This window comes from Colias eurytheme, chromosome 3, assembly GCF_061535395.1.
Source record: "Colias eurytheme isolate Ceu_HAF_F1 chromosome 3, ilColEury1 Martin Lab GWU primary, whole genome shotgun sequence".
NCBI classification, from domain to species: domain Eukaryota; kingdom Metazoa; phylum Arthropoda; class Insecta; order Lepidoptera; family Pieridae; genus Colias; species Colias eurytheme.
This window is the reverse complement of record NC_142982.1, coordinates 125356-145027: the sequence shown is the minus strand read 5'-3', so window position 1 is coordinate 145027 and position 19672 is coordinate 125356. Positions and strand designations below refer to the sequence as shown.

The 19672-nt window shown below is 33.6% G+C and overlaps 1 protein-coding gene across 1 annotated transcript in view; it reads right to left on the bottom strand.

The window, feature by feature from the left end:
- LOC149909257 (FMRFamide receptor-like) overlaps positions 1-19160 on the bottom strand; it is a 30840-nt gene extending 11680 nt beyond the window's left edge. Inside the window, exon 1 of the mRNA XM_090117164.1 lies at positions 19076-19160. The gene's annotated coding sequence lies outside the window, so the exon portion shown is untranslated. The remainder of the gene's footprint in view (positions 1-19075) is intronic.
- Between the last annotated feature and the right edge of the window lie 512 nt (positions 19161-19672).

Here is a 19672-nt window from a genome sequence, read left to right as displayed (position 1 = left end):
ATTTTAAAGACTTATAAGTATTGTGAGTTGCAGAGAAGAAAATAATCAAATAAACTTCACAATATATTCATATTACTTCGTATAACATAATTACATCCGAATGGAATGAAAAATGAAAGGTGTCGTTTTAATTACAAACGTAATGTGCAAAAAATATAAACTTGTGTTTAAAAAGCTTTCATATTTTTATTGTGAGTTCTTCTTTTCAGGTAATTTAGTCTCTCTGTAGAGCTATTTTGTTCGTATACATGTTATTGTATATAGAATATAGTATAGTATGTCTTCTAATAGACAATTATAACAAAATGTGTGTCTTTTGCATAATATAAAACATCCATACTTCCATACTATAATATTATAAATGCGAAAGTAACTCTGTCTGTCTGTCTGTTACTCAATCACGCCTAAACTACTGAACCAATTTTCATGAAATTTGGTATGGAGATATTTTGATACCCAAGAAAGGACATAGGCTACTTTTTATTCCGGGAAAATGACGCAATCCCGGAAATCCTACGGGAACGGGAACTATACGGGTTTTTCCTTGACTGCGCGGGCGAAGCCGCGGGCGGAAACCTAGTCAAATATATATGGCAAAATAGAAGAGGCTCTGTAGCTTCAATATTAACGAGATCATATCAAATCATCTGTTAACAAAGACGTGATGGGAACGTGTATCTAAACTGAAGAAATCAATAAGCATGCTTAGAATAGTTTTGTGGTGTTGAGCCAGCCATGGAGCTGTGACGTCACGCTCATAAGTGCTTCATCATGGTACCGTTTTGCAGAGCGACCGCAGGCTGCCGGCCCGCACCGGCCACTTGCAATAATTGCCTCCCACCTCCATCTAGTCATTTAACTGCAATCTACCTGGATCTAGGCTATAATAATTGTTATGTTATCTACTGCAACTATTAAACAAAGCTATTTTCATTCCATACAAAGTCTTGTGAACTGAAAAAAATATTTCAGAAAAATAACAAGATGATCTTTTATGATACCGGAAGGCAAATTCTTCGTATATAGCGACATAAAATGTTTCTCGTCGCTAACTTGTGGGTGTATTGTTGTTGTACTTTTGTTTTCAAACGAAATAAAGGATTTGCTGAAAATGAGAATTCCTTCTCTTCGATACGATGAGTATTTACCTAAGTTTACAGTATTCTGTAGTCTTCCGTAAGAAAGGCACAAAAGTCCGTACAAAGAATACTGTAGAAATTGTAAGACCATTGCTGTTGAAGCATGCTAAGCTCGCTTTTACCTTATATTCAAATCTTTTCAAAATTAATGAAATTGCAGTTTCAGCATAAAAATATTTATTTACTAAAATTAAATGCATCTTAAGTTTTGTATATTATTTTATTTGTTTCTATCTTTTTATAAGGTATGCATTTAAAGAAAATGTTCGTATGCAGCAAAAATATGAACATTTTTCAGGCTTATTTTCAGGAATATAAACAATACATACAAAACAATTAAAAAAGCCATGTAGTTGTTACCAGTATTAAAATGTCAAGTTTATCTTATTTCAAAGGTTATTTCCACAGCGACTTCAATAAAAGCACTCGGAACAGACGGATATAGTTTCAAAGTGTTTATTTCACAGTAATCTGTAAAAAGATCCATACTATCTGTATTCTGTAGATGATCCCATAAAGCGATAGAGTTTGATTTCAATAAAACATGTGATTGCGTTGCGCCATGTTGCGCGCTCCGGGAAATTATGCAATTCTCTTATTATTTTGAAGTTCCTCAATCCATAATTAATTATGTTTTCAATGAATCTGATCGCATTAGCTATGATTAGATACACGTGTATTTTAAGGGCCATGTGTTTTCCCCTCGTTGATGTGTTGATTGATGATTTATGTTTAATTTTTTTGTTCAAGTCACGGTTCGGATTTGGTTCGGAATGAAATACATAGTAATATTTTTGTTCAGGATACAGTCTACATCAAATATTATGTAGAGATTTTGAATCATCAAATATTATGTAGAGAATTTCGCGTAACCGTATACATATATTTTATGTCAGCGGTAAGCAAATGTACGTAACGCAATTGACAAAATATGACTTTTTGTTCATGTTTTATTCTGTTTGCCATTTTACGTATCGGAATGTAATCTTAAAAGCCACGTGTTATTGGAACACGTAGTAAATATAAAACTGGTCTGAGAGAATGGTTATATTTATAAAAATATAGATAAATATATTTCAAGCTTGTGTATTCAAGTAATGTTGAAACTAAAATGATAAATTTATGATTTGATATAAAGTATCTAACTATTATTTCATAAATCAAATGGAATCGATGTGTTTACATAATTATATTGATCAAAGCGTAGTTTTATAAAATAGAGCATTATTAAAATTTGAAGAGCGGTATGTTTAAAAGATATGAATACTTCATCGAATTTATATTTTGTAATAAAATGTTCATGATCTGTTTTAATGAACGGCATTAAAATCCTTATTTGTTTCAAATTAAACTTCCTACTAAGCTAAGCGTTAAATAAAAAACAGAGCGCTATTCCACAGCCACAACGTAATTCGTTCATTAATCGTTTCAATCGGGAATCGTTTCCGAACTGTTAGTTCTTAAATCAAAGAAATCGATCAATTATTTTGTGAGTCTCGGCGTTCGAGAGTAATGGGATAATTTAGAACATAAAGGGAGGCACTTTATCTGAAACTAAACCTCCACCGGAGCCTTCACTACGTGCTAGTTGATGGGCTCTGTCGATTGTGCTGACAGCTCTCCGCCCAACGTGTGGGCACGTAGGATGGCAGTAGGCCGACTAGTCAACATGGAAAAAAGGATTTTTCTTTTATTGATGCGATTATGCGTAAGAATGAGTTATGGATATTTGATATACGATAAAATGTGCCTACGTAAAAAACATTGTAATGTTTACATGTTTCAAAGTAAATAATAGTTGGATTACTCACCTTATCACTTTACTTATTATTACTTTGGTTTACCACTTTTATTTGCATTCCCATTTTCGTTGTTCTATTTTAATAGCCAAAAAACTGTTTAAAATTCTTTCATTTACACTATTGCACGCCTCATAAGCGAAGCGTTGAGGTGGGTACTACTGTCACTTCGCGCAAAACATCTGATTTTTCAAACTTAAAATGTCTTTATATATCATACATTGCACTTGTAAGATAATACATACACACACATATTAAGAAAAAACACTATATTTAACGTTCATGATATTTTTGATGTCATTTTTGTTATTTAAACTAGTTAAAAAACAGTTTAAAAAAGTTCTGTCTTGGACGTCCGTGTGTCTGTATGTGCGGATCCTTTTTCTTGTTAACACGATAGCGACCGAAATACTTTACTAATCGAGTCTTTTTTAGGGTTCCGTAGCCAAAATGGCAAAAACGGAACCCTTATAGTTTCGTCATGTCCGTCTGTCCGTCTGTCCGTCTGTCCGTCTGTCACAGCCGATTTACTCGGAAACTATAAGTACTACAGTGATGAAATTTGATGGGAATATGTGTTGTATGAACCGCTACAAAAATATGACACTAAATAGTAAAAAAAAGAATTGGGGGTGGGGCCCCCCATACATGTAACTGAGGGATGAAATTTTTTTTTTCGATGTACATACCCGTGTGGGGTATCAATGGAAAGGTCTTTTAAAATGATATAAAGTTTTCTAAAAAACATTTTTCTTAAAGTGAACGGTTTTTGAGATATCAGCTCTCAAAGTCGTAAAAAGTATGTCCCCCCCCCTCTATTTTTATAACTACGGGGTATAAAATTCTAAAAAAAATAGAGGTGATGCATGCTAATTAACTCTTTCAACGATTTTTGGTTTGATCAAAGTATCTCTTATAGTTTTTGAGATAGGTTGATTTAACTGTAATTTATTATATTTGCTGCTACGGAACCCTTTGTGCGCGAGCCCGACTCGCACTTGGCCGGTTTTTTTTCTCTTACGCTTGAGTATGCTCAGGAATAGAACCCTTTCATTTTTCAGGGTCTGATTCGATGTGGTTTAATTGTTATTAAATAAACAAAAATAATAATTAATAAATATTTATTAAAAAAAAATTATGAGGCGTGCACTTTTGGATTTTCCAAATTATTTTATAAACTACATCGAATGGTTGACTATTACTTATTAGACGGATAGTAGGATTGGATCTTATCACGGTGTCATAAATCCTTGTTGCTTTATCCTTTTGTATTAAACTATATATGGGCTGATGGGCAGCAAATCGCACTAATGCCTTTGTCTAGGCCAGTTACCATTAGCAGGCGCGCAAGGCGTGGATTTTGCGGAAATGGACGCCGACCGCTGAATAATGATGTCCGTTCTTATTTTACATAAAGTTCCATAAATATTTAACTTCATATTAAGTACTAAATTCATGCAATTGTATGATTCATGTTTTTCAATAAAAGTTTGAGAGTTCTATAAAATGAATTCTTGTTTAACGAAAACATCAAAAGATAATAAAGCATATGTAAAAAATAAATCAATTTTTAAATAAACAAATCTGATAGGATAGCCGGCTATACATACCTACACCGGAGCTCTCGTATCTTTTGATCTACACAATATTTGACTCACGGTTATTAAGGTCAATATTAAAAAGCAAAATGGCACAAATATCTTTATATTTTTATGAAAAATAATATCATTACGTGAGCTCCTGCGATGTCTCTGTTTACTTCATCTAGCGATAATTTCGACTTATGAAGGTATATAGTGAATAATTTATATATTTCCAAATAAATTTGCCTGATATTCCATATGGTTCACATTTTCAAAGCTCTCTGTTCATATTCATTAACATAAACACCTCCCAAAAGGACCAATTATACAATTTGACCATTCAGAAATGCTTGTGAAAGCCTGAATAAATAAATAACCGAGATTTGAGTTAAATAGAATTATTCATACTATTTTCGTGAACATAATGATAATCCTTAATACTACACTATACTTATATCACACCTCAACACAAGATCCATTGCTAACTAGAAGCGCTTTATAGTTTAGATTTGGAAAGGTGTATATCGTTGGCTTGTGTTAACAATATAGTTTAGAGCAAAATATGATGAGTGGAGCAGCAAGCAGCCAGTGGGCTGGACAGCACGCCGCATTACCGATAACAACATATGTATCGCTCGTGCGCACATTTACCACCTAATTTTCTAGGGCTGCCACCACCATAATCATAATTAACATTTGTAAGTTTATTGTGTATTGTCATGACCTGCTCCACATATTGTGAAACCTGCATCCCTGCAGAGGAATTAAAGATCGGTTGTTAATAATAGTTGTGATCCACAAAGAACGGAAACATTATTTTTACTTTATCTTAAATATATGTATATTCGTAGAAATTTAGTTTAAATAAGGTTAATAACAGATTTCAATTCCAATAAAAATTTGGTAGTGTTCGTTATTCTCATAACTTCGATAGCATCAACCCTAACAGGCAGCCACACAGTGAGCCAATATCGGCGTCCGGTCGAGCGAGACATGACGCCTTTGTGCGAAATTACGCCATTGCCGAAACTTCGCTGTAGCAGCCCTGCGCCCTGTGGCGACTCACCACTATATTGTTGACTGGATAATCATTCTCAGAGGGTTCACTTCGGCTTCAATTTCCCGAACTTTTAATTAGCTTTTACTGGTTACAAGTCACTGTTTTGTCACCAAGTTTTGTAGGAAATGCTGTTTTATAATAGCGGGAAATTTCATGGTTTAAATCTGCATTTATTGTAAATAGCAATTGATAAACTAATTAATATAATTTATATATTTAATAGTTAATTATAAGAACAGTAACATACGGACGTCTCAATGTGCGCATGTCGAATTTGTTTTTAAACGGCAAAGTAACAGTCCACTTAATAAGATCCACTTTGATTAAATTTATCGTTTAATAAGCACTAAGGTTCGACGAGTAAATGCAGCGGGCTATAAAACCCATTATCTTAAGTGAAGTCCCATGTCCCCGAAGTAGTTATGGGGCAGATGCATGCCACATTTGTTGCACTTATACAATATTTTTATTATCTTAGTGTATATTAAAACTAGTGCGGAGTACGGAACGGATAAAATCTAATCTGTATCCTCTCATAAACAGCGGCTGTCCATTGTCGCGGCGCCTGAAAGCTTTGCCCTGTCGTCCGAGCGAGAACATGCTCAATTATTATTGTAGTTTTATACGGAAAGGGCTATACTTCTACTGACCTAAGAGCTAAAAACATAGACGGCTAAAGAAAGCAAAAATACTGAATTCTCTTCTAGGAAAAATATGTGTAATAATAAGTCGGTATATAAATGAGAATATATTAGTCCCCGTTCCATAAAATCGAATCGCAATTTGTAATCGTCTTGAATTATCCAGTTAAAAATTGTACTCAATAAATTAACAATATGGTCATTTATCTCACTCTTTTATGAAAGAAAAGCAAGTAAGACGTGAGTAGGTACGGGTGTACTTAAAGAGACGCAGCAAATAGGTCACTTAGCGGAATACGGAGAATGAATAGCTCATTTTTAGCATTCATGCGATGAAAGAAAGCACTATGTTTGAGAGATTTTTAAACAAGAAATTATTCAAATATTTTGGGTGGTTTTGAATAAAGAGATTTGATTTTACTATTTTATATGTTCGGGGTTAATTCACGTTCTTCACGGCTTATCACTTCACTTTGAAAAGCAAAGCAGAAAACAGTGCACTGTTTTGTTGATATTTGTTTGAGAGGAAAACTACAGTAAATAATTAGAATCCGAGGTTTAAGTGCAATCAGTCTGGAAGTGACATGTTGGAGATGATACGTCTATTGCCTGCGGGACGGGTTGCATGTGTGTCACATAATTCTCTCTTAATATGTCATGACTCATGAAATGCAAATTCTGTGAAATTATGTAATAATAGTAATTATCGTGATATATTCAGATATGTTCGCATCCAAGAAGTGCAAGGTCTAAGTTAATTTACTAAGCAATTTACGCTACGTCAGAGGGCATGTCTACGTCGTAGCTCGTAGCCCGCTACGGCGTAGCGCTGTGACTGCATTTACATGTTAACTATCTCTACGTTAAATTTAAACCTCTTCTATACTGAAATATGAAATGCTTTCAGGTTGTACTCAATTTCTACCTTTACACACCTGTCACTTTGTTCACGGACAACGAGCCAACGAAACTCACTGACTTATACTTTTAAGAAGATATTAGATAATAATATAAACTTCTACATAGCATTGCATTTGAAAGCGAGTCAAGTTAAATCTCTCAAAGTTGAGACAAATCTGTTACTTGTTTCGTTTTTACTCGATAAATTTTCAGACTAGGTACTCTACATGAAAAAATCATAACGATTGTTTTCAACATTAATTGCCTGGTCATTTATTAAATCGTATCTTCATGTGTACCGTATTAGGTGCCTCATCAAATTTTATTTTATTTCTATATTTAATTAAAAGAAGTAAGTTAAAACATCAAATTTTATGTTCAAATACAATCGTCTAAATAAATACGACTAACACGGGTAGAGTTGTAATATATCGCAGTAAAGATCTAAAAGTGTCAGTTTGGCAAAAGCTGTGCATCTTTAAACAAAGAATAACATATAAGTCTCAATATTGCACACTCGAAACTTTTATTTTAATACGTCTAGACCGTCGACACGCGTCAAGTTTGTGCGACATAATATCGTCACCAATAACCGCGATCGCTCAGCACCATCGCCAAATTATACAAGTTCATCCAAACTTCACTTTATACTTGCTTCAACTGCATTCGAACTCAAACTATTTATAACTCAAGTATGACAACTATTTGTATAAAGTGGCTTCTACAATATGGCCGCGATTTATTAAATAAAGTTATTTTATGTCCATTCAGCAGCGAGGTGCATTTTTATTGAATGCTCACTTACTAATGGAGCGTGGAAACGTGGTTTTCATTATTTAATTTCTGAGCATTTTATTAATGAGAAAATATGTAGAAAATTGCAACATTGAGTTCACCACAACCTCGGTTTAATGGTTGAGTTTATTAAAAAAAAAAGAATAAAATACAATATAGGATCTAAGAATAAACTCGTTAAATACCTATATTATATAGACTATTTTGATTCCTCAATAAAATGAAATTATCCGAAATTCACAGACTTTCATAAAAACGTTTATTATAATAATATGTTAATTGAAAATAAATTTATTAGCTTACTTTATTAGGTACTTCAGTAAAGAATATTTATTTTATATTATATATTGAAGACATTGTTACCGTATAATGACTTCAGATAATAATACATTTTAATATCAGTCTTAATTAAATTGAGTTCATTCTAAAAATAGATTCTTTAGAACTCTTGGATGAAAATACTTATACCAATGAAAGTAACTTAAAACATTTTCTTCGTTGAATGCTTGGCTTGTGTGAATACTCAACTTGTAAAGTAGTTTACGTAAGAGAGAAATAAAATTGTCTTTGTTACACATACACATTTACATTTATATGGGGGGTATTTTTATCAGGAGCTCATCAAAACGAATGTTGTAAGATGCGTTTGAACATAAATATTGTACCCAGTGATGGTCTTTCCTAATTTACAACCCGCCTCGGGGATATTGTATCTCGTTAGAGGCCCCCAATTTTATTAGTATACGATTCCATACTATTTCCCTCCGAAAAATAAATATAAACGAATAACAGTGTAATTTCGACTTTCATATGATATGTCAAGTCTTATTTAGATACGTTATAATTAACTAGTAGTATTTAAAAAAAGTTGAAAGTACAGCACAAACGTTATACCTATTTGTTATCTGGATGGATACCTAATTTTATTATTAAAAACGGATATTCATTGGTGACGTCACATCCGAGATGAAGCTCAGGCGAAATATTTTTTCTCAAATTTCCTTCAGTTCCATTAGTATCTCGGACACTGGACATATCCCATTAATCAATCAATAAGGAAACCATCATTAACGCTTACTGGAAGTGAGCTGACTTAGTTTTCAATGTAATAACCCACAGGCTTCCCTTTTTCTGCGTGTCATCGTGACAAGAAGGATGTTTTTATTCAAATTACACTCTACTTACACTTTTTTTATTCAGTACGAATGAAATACTTATACTGAGACTCATGTCATACAGAATGAGCCATTTATAAATTATTAAAATAACGATGATAGAGCATACAATCAATATTAATGAATGTATTAAAGCGTCAATATGGTTTAAATTTTAGCTACATTATAAACCTTTTCCCTAAATTTGTGTTCTAGATAACTATTCTTTATTGAAATCTTGGACACAAAGGGAGTAGAGATGTAGTGCAGTAAAAAGTGTGGAAATGTGATCTGAGATTTGGGGCGAGTACAATAAAACCTCCACTCGACGCTGTTACGTTTTTGCGTCGTCGCCACAAAGCCTACAAAGGACTGGCCACAACAAACATTACATTAATGATATAAAACATTTCATAAGTTTATTATATTTTAGATTCTAAAACATAATAGACCGGGAGATATTAACAGAAGAATAGAAACATTACAAAGTACGAAGTTTAAAAATTAATAACAAGAAAAAAAAAATAAGTAAAGTAAAACAAAATAATAATAAAACCATCAAAATATGTGAGGTTGCGTGCGCCAAAAACGATGCCACTCAGGATACCTGAGGCATAACGCCTCAGCACTGATTTTCAGTGACACCCTTCCGACATCCAGATTGTCAGCCGCTTGCACGATAAATAGAATTAAAAATAATATATTAAATATAATTTGTGGATACATGATACGGATAAATAAATAAGTTCACCATAACTTACATAAAATACGCTTATATTATTATAGATAACCTACATGAAAAAGCTTTAAATAAAACATAACAAGTTAAATGAAATAAATAAAATAAATAAATATTTCAGGACATTTTCACACACATAATATTAGGTACCTATACTATTAGCACAGACTATTTAGTTAATAGTATTAAGTTCGTTACAGACGCACCGAAAATTGTTGGACTTGCTGCTGTAAAGCAAATCGCCTAAATTTTAAGCCTCGAAAAGCTGTCGTATGATGCTTGGGTACCGATAATCTGATTGACGTGTTTCTAGTTTTATAAGATGAATCTGAGTCACCTAACCAGGAAAGTTTATCGTATAAATAGATAGGAACATATATGGTTTGAACGCTGGTACCGGCGGCTTAGTCGCGTGGGCGTTAGTCGAACTCGTCGGAAAATAGCGAAAGACAAACGATTTGTAACAGTATGGCACTTATTTTTCCTGTAAGTTTGATATTCAACGAATATAAATACAAAATTTCAAAGACCTAGGTGTTGGAAATCTTCACTTATATAAATTAATAATAAATTAATTTTTCAAGTATGACAGCACTTTTTCCCCCTACTAGAAGTATGGCAAATATAATAATGGTCACATTTTATCAAATACTCTCCAAAAATCCAAATGCAATAGTGGTACAAAAAGTTTGGCGAAATAAAAATTTTTTGCAGATTTTCGGCGGTATGGCGACCATTTGGAATCGTCCGAAAAGTATGGATGGCGATTTTCGTAAATGGCTGCACGACGATGGCTACCTGTGCAAAAGTTAGCCTGGTACAAATGGTTGAATAATTGTTTTATTTAAATCAACACATTCGCGTCGGTATGGCGGGCTGTAAGTCACACCGGAAAAGTATGGCATGACACTTTCGCCTACTTCTTTTTTATGGGCTATCGGTAAATTCTAAAATTTTTGTGTTACAAATCGTTTGACTTTCGCTATTTTTCCGACGAGTTCGACTAACGCCCACGCGACTAAGCCGCCGGTACCAGCGTTCACATCATCATTTTTCTTTTTGTCATTGCGCACTAAGACCCCTGTAGAACCGCCATCCTGTTACAAATGACTCGTTTTGTGTCAATATCTCCCGGTCTATAAGTAAGTAGTTTGTTGCTTCAAATTTATCGAATGCCTACGCCACGATTTTATTTATATTATTTCTCTTGTCATTTGTGTTATTTTAAAGGGATTCATTTATTTATTATGATAACAATATAATTATGACAACCATTCATTATGTTTGCGTACGCAAGCCTTTATGGGGGTTTAGCCGTGCTCTGCTTGTAAGTCTTAGCTAGAGTTCATTAATTGGCAGACTTATCTAAATATTTGGAGCCCGTAATCCAACAAACTCCGTATTTACGACGAGAGTGCGTCTTAAGAAGTAATTTCAGCCGCGATGTGCTCTAATGGTTAAGTTTTACTCAAAAGGTCTTTATGAGATGCTCAGTGGAATAGACATTGGTTTATTTGCAGGTTGCGGTTAAATGGGCGAGATTGATAGAGCGCTTGGTACGGTGCCAACTTCACTTAGAACGGTTTGGCGCCGGCTCGCAGTCCACGGTGATGCCACTTGCCAGAAAAACTAAATAAATGTCCTCATTTCTAAGGATTTATTATTTTCATTCAATACTTTTGCGAGTGAAGCGGTCCGATCATCAAAGTGTATAGTTATAGTCTAATTATTGATCCATTAAATATTTCAATTTTGACGAATTATGTACTACTAGCTGTCCGCCCCGGCTTCGCCCGTGGTACATATTTACGTTTTCTCTACATAAGAACCATCCTCGTACTTCAAGGAATATAATAGAAAAGAATTATCGAAATCGGTTCAGCCGTTCACACGTGATGCCGTGACAACGCGAAACGGGTGCAGACTGCAGACCCGCCGCCTTTTTATAGCTCCCGCCGCGAAGCGCGTCGAACGCGGCAACTGATACACAAAAATAATCCTTATGGCATGATTCTGTATTCACGCGCGATGACTTATAGCGTATTTCATGTATAACTTTGGTGTTTCTACACCGATTTACATGATTCTTTTACTATAACCTGCCCAGGAGTATGAAGAATAATTGTGCCAAATTTGGTTAAAATCCGTCGTGTAGTTTTTGTTTCTATAACGAATATACAGACAGACAGACAGACAGACAGACAGACAGACAAAAATTTTACTTATTGCATTTTTGGCATCAGTAGCGAGCCCTTATCACCCCTTCATAGTTTTTTTTTAAATATATTTCATGTACAGAATTGGCCTCTCTACAGATTTATTATAAGTATAGATTAACAAAATTACTCATGTAATGAAACTGCTGTTCTTGCTTAATACTTAGAGAAATCTATACAGAGTAATAACAACATATAATATTGTCAACAATTGTACAATCTGTAAATATTGTATTTCCCAGCGGAGGGTATTAGTTGAGAGGTCAAGTGAGGGTAGTATTAACCTTGTATGTGGCTGTATGTGGTGGACCCCTGGCTGAGTCCCCAGTCCGATGTAATGCGGTGGGAATATTTACGAATCTCACTCTAAATGGTTATCTTAACCTTTACATGCTATGGCTATGGATGATAAAATTCTTACCTGTTTATCGTGGTTTTATATTGATGTGTTATTTAGTCATCGTTTATCATGTTTTATGTATGATAATTAGTAAGGGTAGCAAACACTGACTTTACCAAATGTAGACTTGTATATTTTACAGCTTATTATTGTTATTAATTGTAAAATTATCGGCCTTACCTGTGACGTAACTGCGGTCGTTTGTAAGCTGACGACGCCGTTTGTGAACGGCGATATTATGCAAATTACCTTGCTTTTGCCATCATCAAATACATAAAAAAATCGTGAAGGTGATATTAGCGAACTAGATTTATGCATGTAAGTTGAAAGAGCAACGAAACCAAGAAAATAATATGCCGTAAATATATGTAATAGTACTTATGTATTTTTATTATATCTGCACAAAATAGTGCAATATTTGCTAGCAGAATATATTTATAGCGAAATTACACCCCGTAAAGTATCGTACAATATACGTCTAAGTGTAATGTTGATATATGGTGTGATGTAAATTATAAACGAGGCGTGTAAACTGCCGGTTCCTAAATAGCGGTTTGGGCGATCGCGTTACGGCGCTTCATTATGAGCCGCGGCTTGAGTTACGCGCCTAACATACACTGCTAACGTGCAGGCTGCTTACACACTAGCGGCTCAACCGCTTGACATCAAAATGTATAATTAATTAATAGACACTTGTCTACATACAAAATTCGCATCGTAAATTGGTAGTGAAATATTAATCACCATACAAAATTATTGTGTATTTATATGCTCCTTATTCTTGCTATAATAGCGGATTTTTTTTAATTAATTACCAAAGAAAAAATGCCATATGCCAAAAATGTGTATCGCATTTAATGTGCACAAAGCTATTTTTATTTTTCAAGAGGATGAATAGGTATGCGATAACGTTCACGAAACGCATATGACATCGGTTCTGCGATCTAATACAGCAATTTAAAGTCAACTATCATATAACCGCAATAAACATGTTGAAGACGCAAAAATATGTGTCTTGCAGCATTTTATGCGAGGTACCTAAAATGTAGTTTCATAAAAATATTTAGTTCGTATCTACATAGTACATTGTATGAGAAAGATATCTATCTTATTAAGTATACAGGGTGTAATCGTTAAGTGTGCACAAGCGATTATTCCGTAACTATTGCACATATCAAAAAACTTTAAACTCATATTGAAAGCCGTTTACCTAATGAGTAAAAATAAAAATAATAACTTTTAAAAAATAAAACGGGAAATATCCAAAAAAGTTACATTAAACACTCCCATACATAGAAGAAAGAGAAAAGAAAGAAAGAGTCTTTCTTCCCATAAGAAAAGTATATCTATTTGAAGTCGGAACATAATTATATTTTATAATTTTAATAATATCTTGTATCATCAATATCTGATCACAAATTCCGTCTATTGTTGACACTGGGCCGCTGCGCCGCTCGTCGCCAGCCCGCCTTACCACACACTCAACATTATTTACTAAGCCTCCCAATTTATTTGCGAACCTACGATATAATTAAATTTTGTCTTTTATTTCGTTCCGAGGCTTACCGCTAAATGTTTTTCGGAAATAAGAGAATACAAGTTATCATTAAAATTGTATAATAAACCCGGAGGTTTCTGGAGCGGAACGAAGAGGTCGGCAATGTGTTACATGATTTTATTATTTGTTTTTTAAACAAAGAATGCGCTCAAAGCGGAATATTACCGCCATTCAATTATTGAAGCGAAATCTTCTTTGAGCTCATTATTTAATTCTTGGAAACAGAAAATGTCGACTGCTTATCAAAGAATGGGTATTGCGAATAAAATATATTAAGATCTTAATTTGAAACAAATACGTAAAGAATTTAACGTGGAAAAGGAAACCTTCCTTATCTTGATGAAAGAGAAACTAAAGAAAGTTAATAAAAAGCTCTGCCGATGGATAGAAGATAGCTGGATTCATCTTTCTCCGACCGATCAGTGAAGTAAAAGTGAAATGCAGCTGTTATATGTATATCTCATATGATCGGAAGTTTATTATTTATTAGCATAAACAAATTAATGGATAAAAGAATAAAACAAGTTGGTACAAAGCATACAGTTCATTGAAACAATTACCCAAACGGTGAAGTTATAAGTAGTAAGTAGCTAGCGAGTGACCCGGGATTATCCCCGGTAGAGCACACTCATTTAATGTTGGTTAAAGGCCAATTTTCTTGTTCCGATTGTCGTTACCGACATTTATTGAATTTTAACGATAAAAATAGGAGTTTTGATAAATAGTGTACTAAGTATAAATGTTTTTGTTTTTTTTTGTGTGGTGTTTGTTGATGTAAAGCAGTGGCTTATTCTTGTGAGCAACCGATTGTCATACAAGGTGAGAATGGTGAGATTGAATGTATTGTTGAAATATTAAATGAAGAGATAATTTTTATAATTAGAAATATAAGTGTGGCAAATGAATAGTTAGAAGTGAGAAGTGACAAGACTATTTTCATTTGAATTTAATTGAATTATCTTGTTTGCTTTAATTTACACGACAAAACAATATACACTACGATAGATACGTTATCGTATCGGTTTCGCTTCTCGATCCGAAAGCGGAAAGTCGTAAAGGGTTACAAATGGGCTTCCTTCAGCAGATGCCCTCACACGAAGCGAGCTCAATCCGCGAATTAATGGATTGGACACTAAACAAATAGCCATTATCCTCGTGTTTTGGTCAATTTAATGCATTCCGATCCTCCCATTAAAATATCCTAAAATATAGGAGATTAGTAGTAATTGCTGATGGTCAATTAATTATGGATGCGAAATACAAGCATTAGCCGGAAATCCGTTATTTGATATGATCTGCACGAGCATATTGGAACTAGCTGACTGTAAAGTGTAAAATGCTTATTCATTAAATTAAAATTTCTATTTGGTAATAGATTTTAGTAATCAAACATAATAAGAGATCTCAACGACGTAATATTTTATAACATGATAGTGTTAATTAGAAAAGTTGTTCAAATTAAATTATCTTAACGGGAATCTATCCTTTTCAATATCAGATGGAAAAACTATGATTCAATAAAGGCAATTAACTTTTAACACAAGTTTCTCGCTTTAGTTTCTGAGAATGTTCCTCTTTCCCGACGCGGTTCAATTGTTGCGGTACATGCTACTTTATCTAGTTTATTTAATGTTGACGATGAAACTGTATTATTTTATACAAGCTGTCCCGGCAAACGTTTTGGGGGGGGGGGGGATAAAAATAGATTTTGTTAGATTCTCAGACCTACTCGATATGCACACAAAATTTCATGAGAATCAGTCAAGCCGTTTTGAGATCTTTAACTTCAAACACCGCGACACGAGAATTTTATACAAATGGAGATTTTTTACTTGATGTGGCCCGTGGGTGGAGATATAGTTTTAAATAGAATGTATTATGTTGAGAGCGGTATAGTTGAATGTAAAAGATCTGACTGAACGACTGGAACGTAAAATACTACTGTATTTCAAAGGGTAAAAAAGAGACGTGACTTTATTGAAATAATAAAAATTTTGTTAAATTTTATTAGAAAGTAAGATATTTTAAATTGATGCATAGATCTACAATTTACATCAATAAAACCAACGAAGGAACTTAAATATATCCGTCTGTTATCTAATGCTTGAAAATATAGGAGTCAAGTTAAAACTATTGCATCGTCTACAGATTATCTAATCTAAGAAAGAAATATTTTACAATTTATCTGAATGCATTGCATAACACAAGGCAGGTTAATTTTAATCTGCGAGTTGAAGAGATGTTAAGCCCAGGAGATTCCTCGGAGACGTGAAATGCATTTAAACAGCTTTCTAAAGTTACTTTATTTTTCTCCGCGACTATTCCGAGGGTAGAAATACTGTATTTTCTGTATAATTTCTGCGAACTCTCCACAACAGTAAATAGAATGCGTTTAAATGCAGACTTTCTTAGAATGTCTTCGGAATCCATTAATTAAATAAATTACATAGAAAAGCTTTATTACTCTTACCAGTTATCATTTTTGTCATCGATAAAAGCAGAAAAGCATTTTAGTATTCAGGAACCAAATGTAGAGAAGGTAGTCCACTTTCTATGTAAAAAGCTTTGCTAATAAAAATACAAATATCCATCATTACACCTACATTTTGTTAAAACCTACAGACAGAACGCGTATATGGAACACGATGGCGACACACAGTTTGGTTGAGTGCCAGGACTTGATAGTCACTATTGTACGGAAGATACAAGTTTTATCCCTGTTTAGCCTGCTTCCCCATTTATGTATAGCAAGTTCATATATTTTACGTTAGATGTAACAACTAGTTCAATTCGTGTTGAGTTCATTGCTATGGATTGCAGATAACCGGCCGACCGGGTGAGTCGGCCAGACTAATAGCACCTTTCAGACTGGAGCTAATTGTGATCTCCTTTATGAGCTGCTCTTAACGTCGTTCCGCAGTTGATTGCGTTAACTCGTATGAGTTCGCGCCATTCCGAACAGCTATTTAATAAAGTCTGTTATATTACAGCACTTGAAACGATAAATGTAGCGAATTGGTTTTATTATTAAAGTTAAACTTTGGTTATTAACGAAGTGATAAGCGAGTTTTTAGTGCCGTCGTGGATTGTTGGTGAAAAGGGCTGTCTGATGAACATTATAATTTTCTTATATTTGTGGGGTTTCTGCTTATAAAGTAGTGTTATTATTTGTACAATAGCTGTTGAGTATGCACATTTTTGATTCACTTTTATATCAGCCGCAAACTATTTCAATTTATTGAATTGTATGCAGTAGCTCTTAATTTGCATACATAATTTATGACATATTTACAAAAATGCGATTGTAAAAGAGAAGATATAGTAAGTTAAATATTACTGAAGGATACTCCATATCCACAAACGGTTTTATTTGAAAAGGGCGGGCCCTTAGTCGTGCTACAAAGCGGGAAATTAATCGATTGACTTAAGAAACAATAAAAGAAATAACTCGTATTAAATATCTACTAACAGTTTCCCGGGAATTAGCCTGCGACAATTTGCTCTTATTACGAACGTCGTAATCCAAATAATAGAAGAGCCTTTATGTTGAAGTTTGCAAGTTACATTTTATATATTATTCTGTTTCAATAACTTTTGTTATAAATGTCTTTTGCTAAGTTTGTGCTTACATACACACATTCGTACCTATCTAAAAATCCGTAGGATTTCTCAAATAGATTAAAGATTTGTCACCCTCGGAAAAATATCGTGAGTTCGACGCAATATATTATGTACATGTATGTTTACTGTGTTGGCTCACGGCTGACTACGCGATACTCGTAACACAATCCACATCCACCTACAATGTTGCCAAACTTCTCTAGACGCGTTCATCCAAATCTTATTATGAATACGTAATAAATGGGATGGAATATAGATAATTGAATTTAATATAATTGAATAAATGGATTGAGATGCTATTCATAATAATCTTTAACCCAATAACAACTGAACAGACCAGAGGCCAGAAAAAAGAAAAAGAAACATTTTCCATCTATCTTATACAAATATTATGTGACGAGAAAAATTTCATGAAAATATCTATTACTAGGTTTTAGATCTCGGCTTCATTTTATCGCACAGTTACCATTCGACGTTCCCTCTTTCAAGTTTCGTGACAAAAAATAACCTATTTCCTTCTCCAAATATAATCTATCTCTGAACGAAAATAAATCACATTCGATTCAGTCGCTTTTATGAGAAATCTAAGGAAAGCTCTGCTTTGTAGACGTAAGAATATTATATCGATTTTAAAAAGCCTAAGATTAGAAACAAATTAAAATACATTTAACATAACTTTAAAACTTAAACCATAAAATAAGCACTTCTTTAGTAAATGTAACACTTTTATAACAAAGTTGTGGTTTCAAAACATAATATCTAATGTAGATAAATAATGATGTGTGTTCGAGCGGCTAGCTGTACCCACGTACCGCAAGCAGCATCAGTTTGAGAGGATTTATACCCTCCTGATAACGGGGGATATAATGCAACATAATATTTTATTACAACGTTATGTCGAAATTAATGGGATCGGATTTGAGGAAGCTTTTACATTTGATATGTAGCGTGTTTCATTATGTAAACAAGCAATATTCCCTGTTGTCATCTCATCATATGCCACTGTGAAACCATAATACGTTTGTATTTGGTCTGTATTACTCTCTCTATATGTTGTGTATTAACGCTTATAATTGCGTAAACGCTTCGTCTGCATGTGTTACAAGTATTGTTTTAAACTGAAGAAACTTAGAGGGTACATATATTACAAACCTTAGCAAATTTGTAACCCTTATATAAGTAATAATGTTTATGTGTATTTTGTAATGTTCTAATAGTTTGGGCTTTCGTTACAAGGTCTCGTGATCTTAACTTTAAGGTGCAGAAGTTTCTTAGCTCTAAATAAACTTTAAATAAATTGTGACATGGGAAAGAGTAATTTCTTCTTTTGACAGTTTAACAATAATAGTTGTCTTTTAATAAGAACAAAATCCAGTCAGCAGCTGCTACCTACTACAGTCGACAAATTACGAAGAGCTATAAAAAGGTTTTCTGTAATTTCCGATGTGACAAAATTATTTTTTTACTTACTATTGTTTGATTTTTTGCGTCCACTTTCAGTTTAATTTCTCATCAATTGTTTGACTGTGAGTGCTGATTGGCTTGGAGACAGTGCCTGTAAGAAAAAAAAAGCATTTCAAAATTGGTACAATAAAATTAAACTTTTGTCAATGTGTTCTTAATTCTTTTAATAAAGATTTATTAAATCGCAAAATTAGCTTCGTTCAGAAATATTTTGTTCTCGACTAGAAAAATTCTAAAACTTTTTCTTTTCATTTAACACGTAAATAATACTGTGAAATAGAAAAATAATTAATTCCGTTATACAATTTATCAATTAAGGCATATTGAGGAACATTGAAAAATCTCAACTTTGTTAACTATTAGTTGTAATTGACTTTGAAGTGAAGTCGCTGACGAAGTTGGGACGGGCCGTAACTAAGGACAAACTTCAGACTTGTGCTCATTAATATTCCTATCACAAAAGGGTTAGCCATTGCCGTCGTAATTATAGCCACTTCGCAAATCTCAGCACAATTTGAAATGATTTTGTTAATTTCATGTAACTTATGCTATCAGTTGAGAAATACACTATTAATTATCATTTTAATTTTAGCCAACTATGGC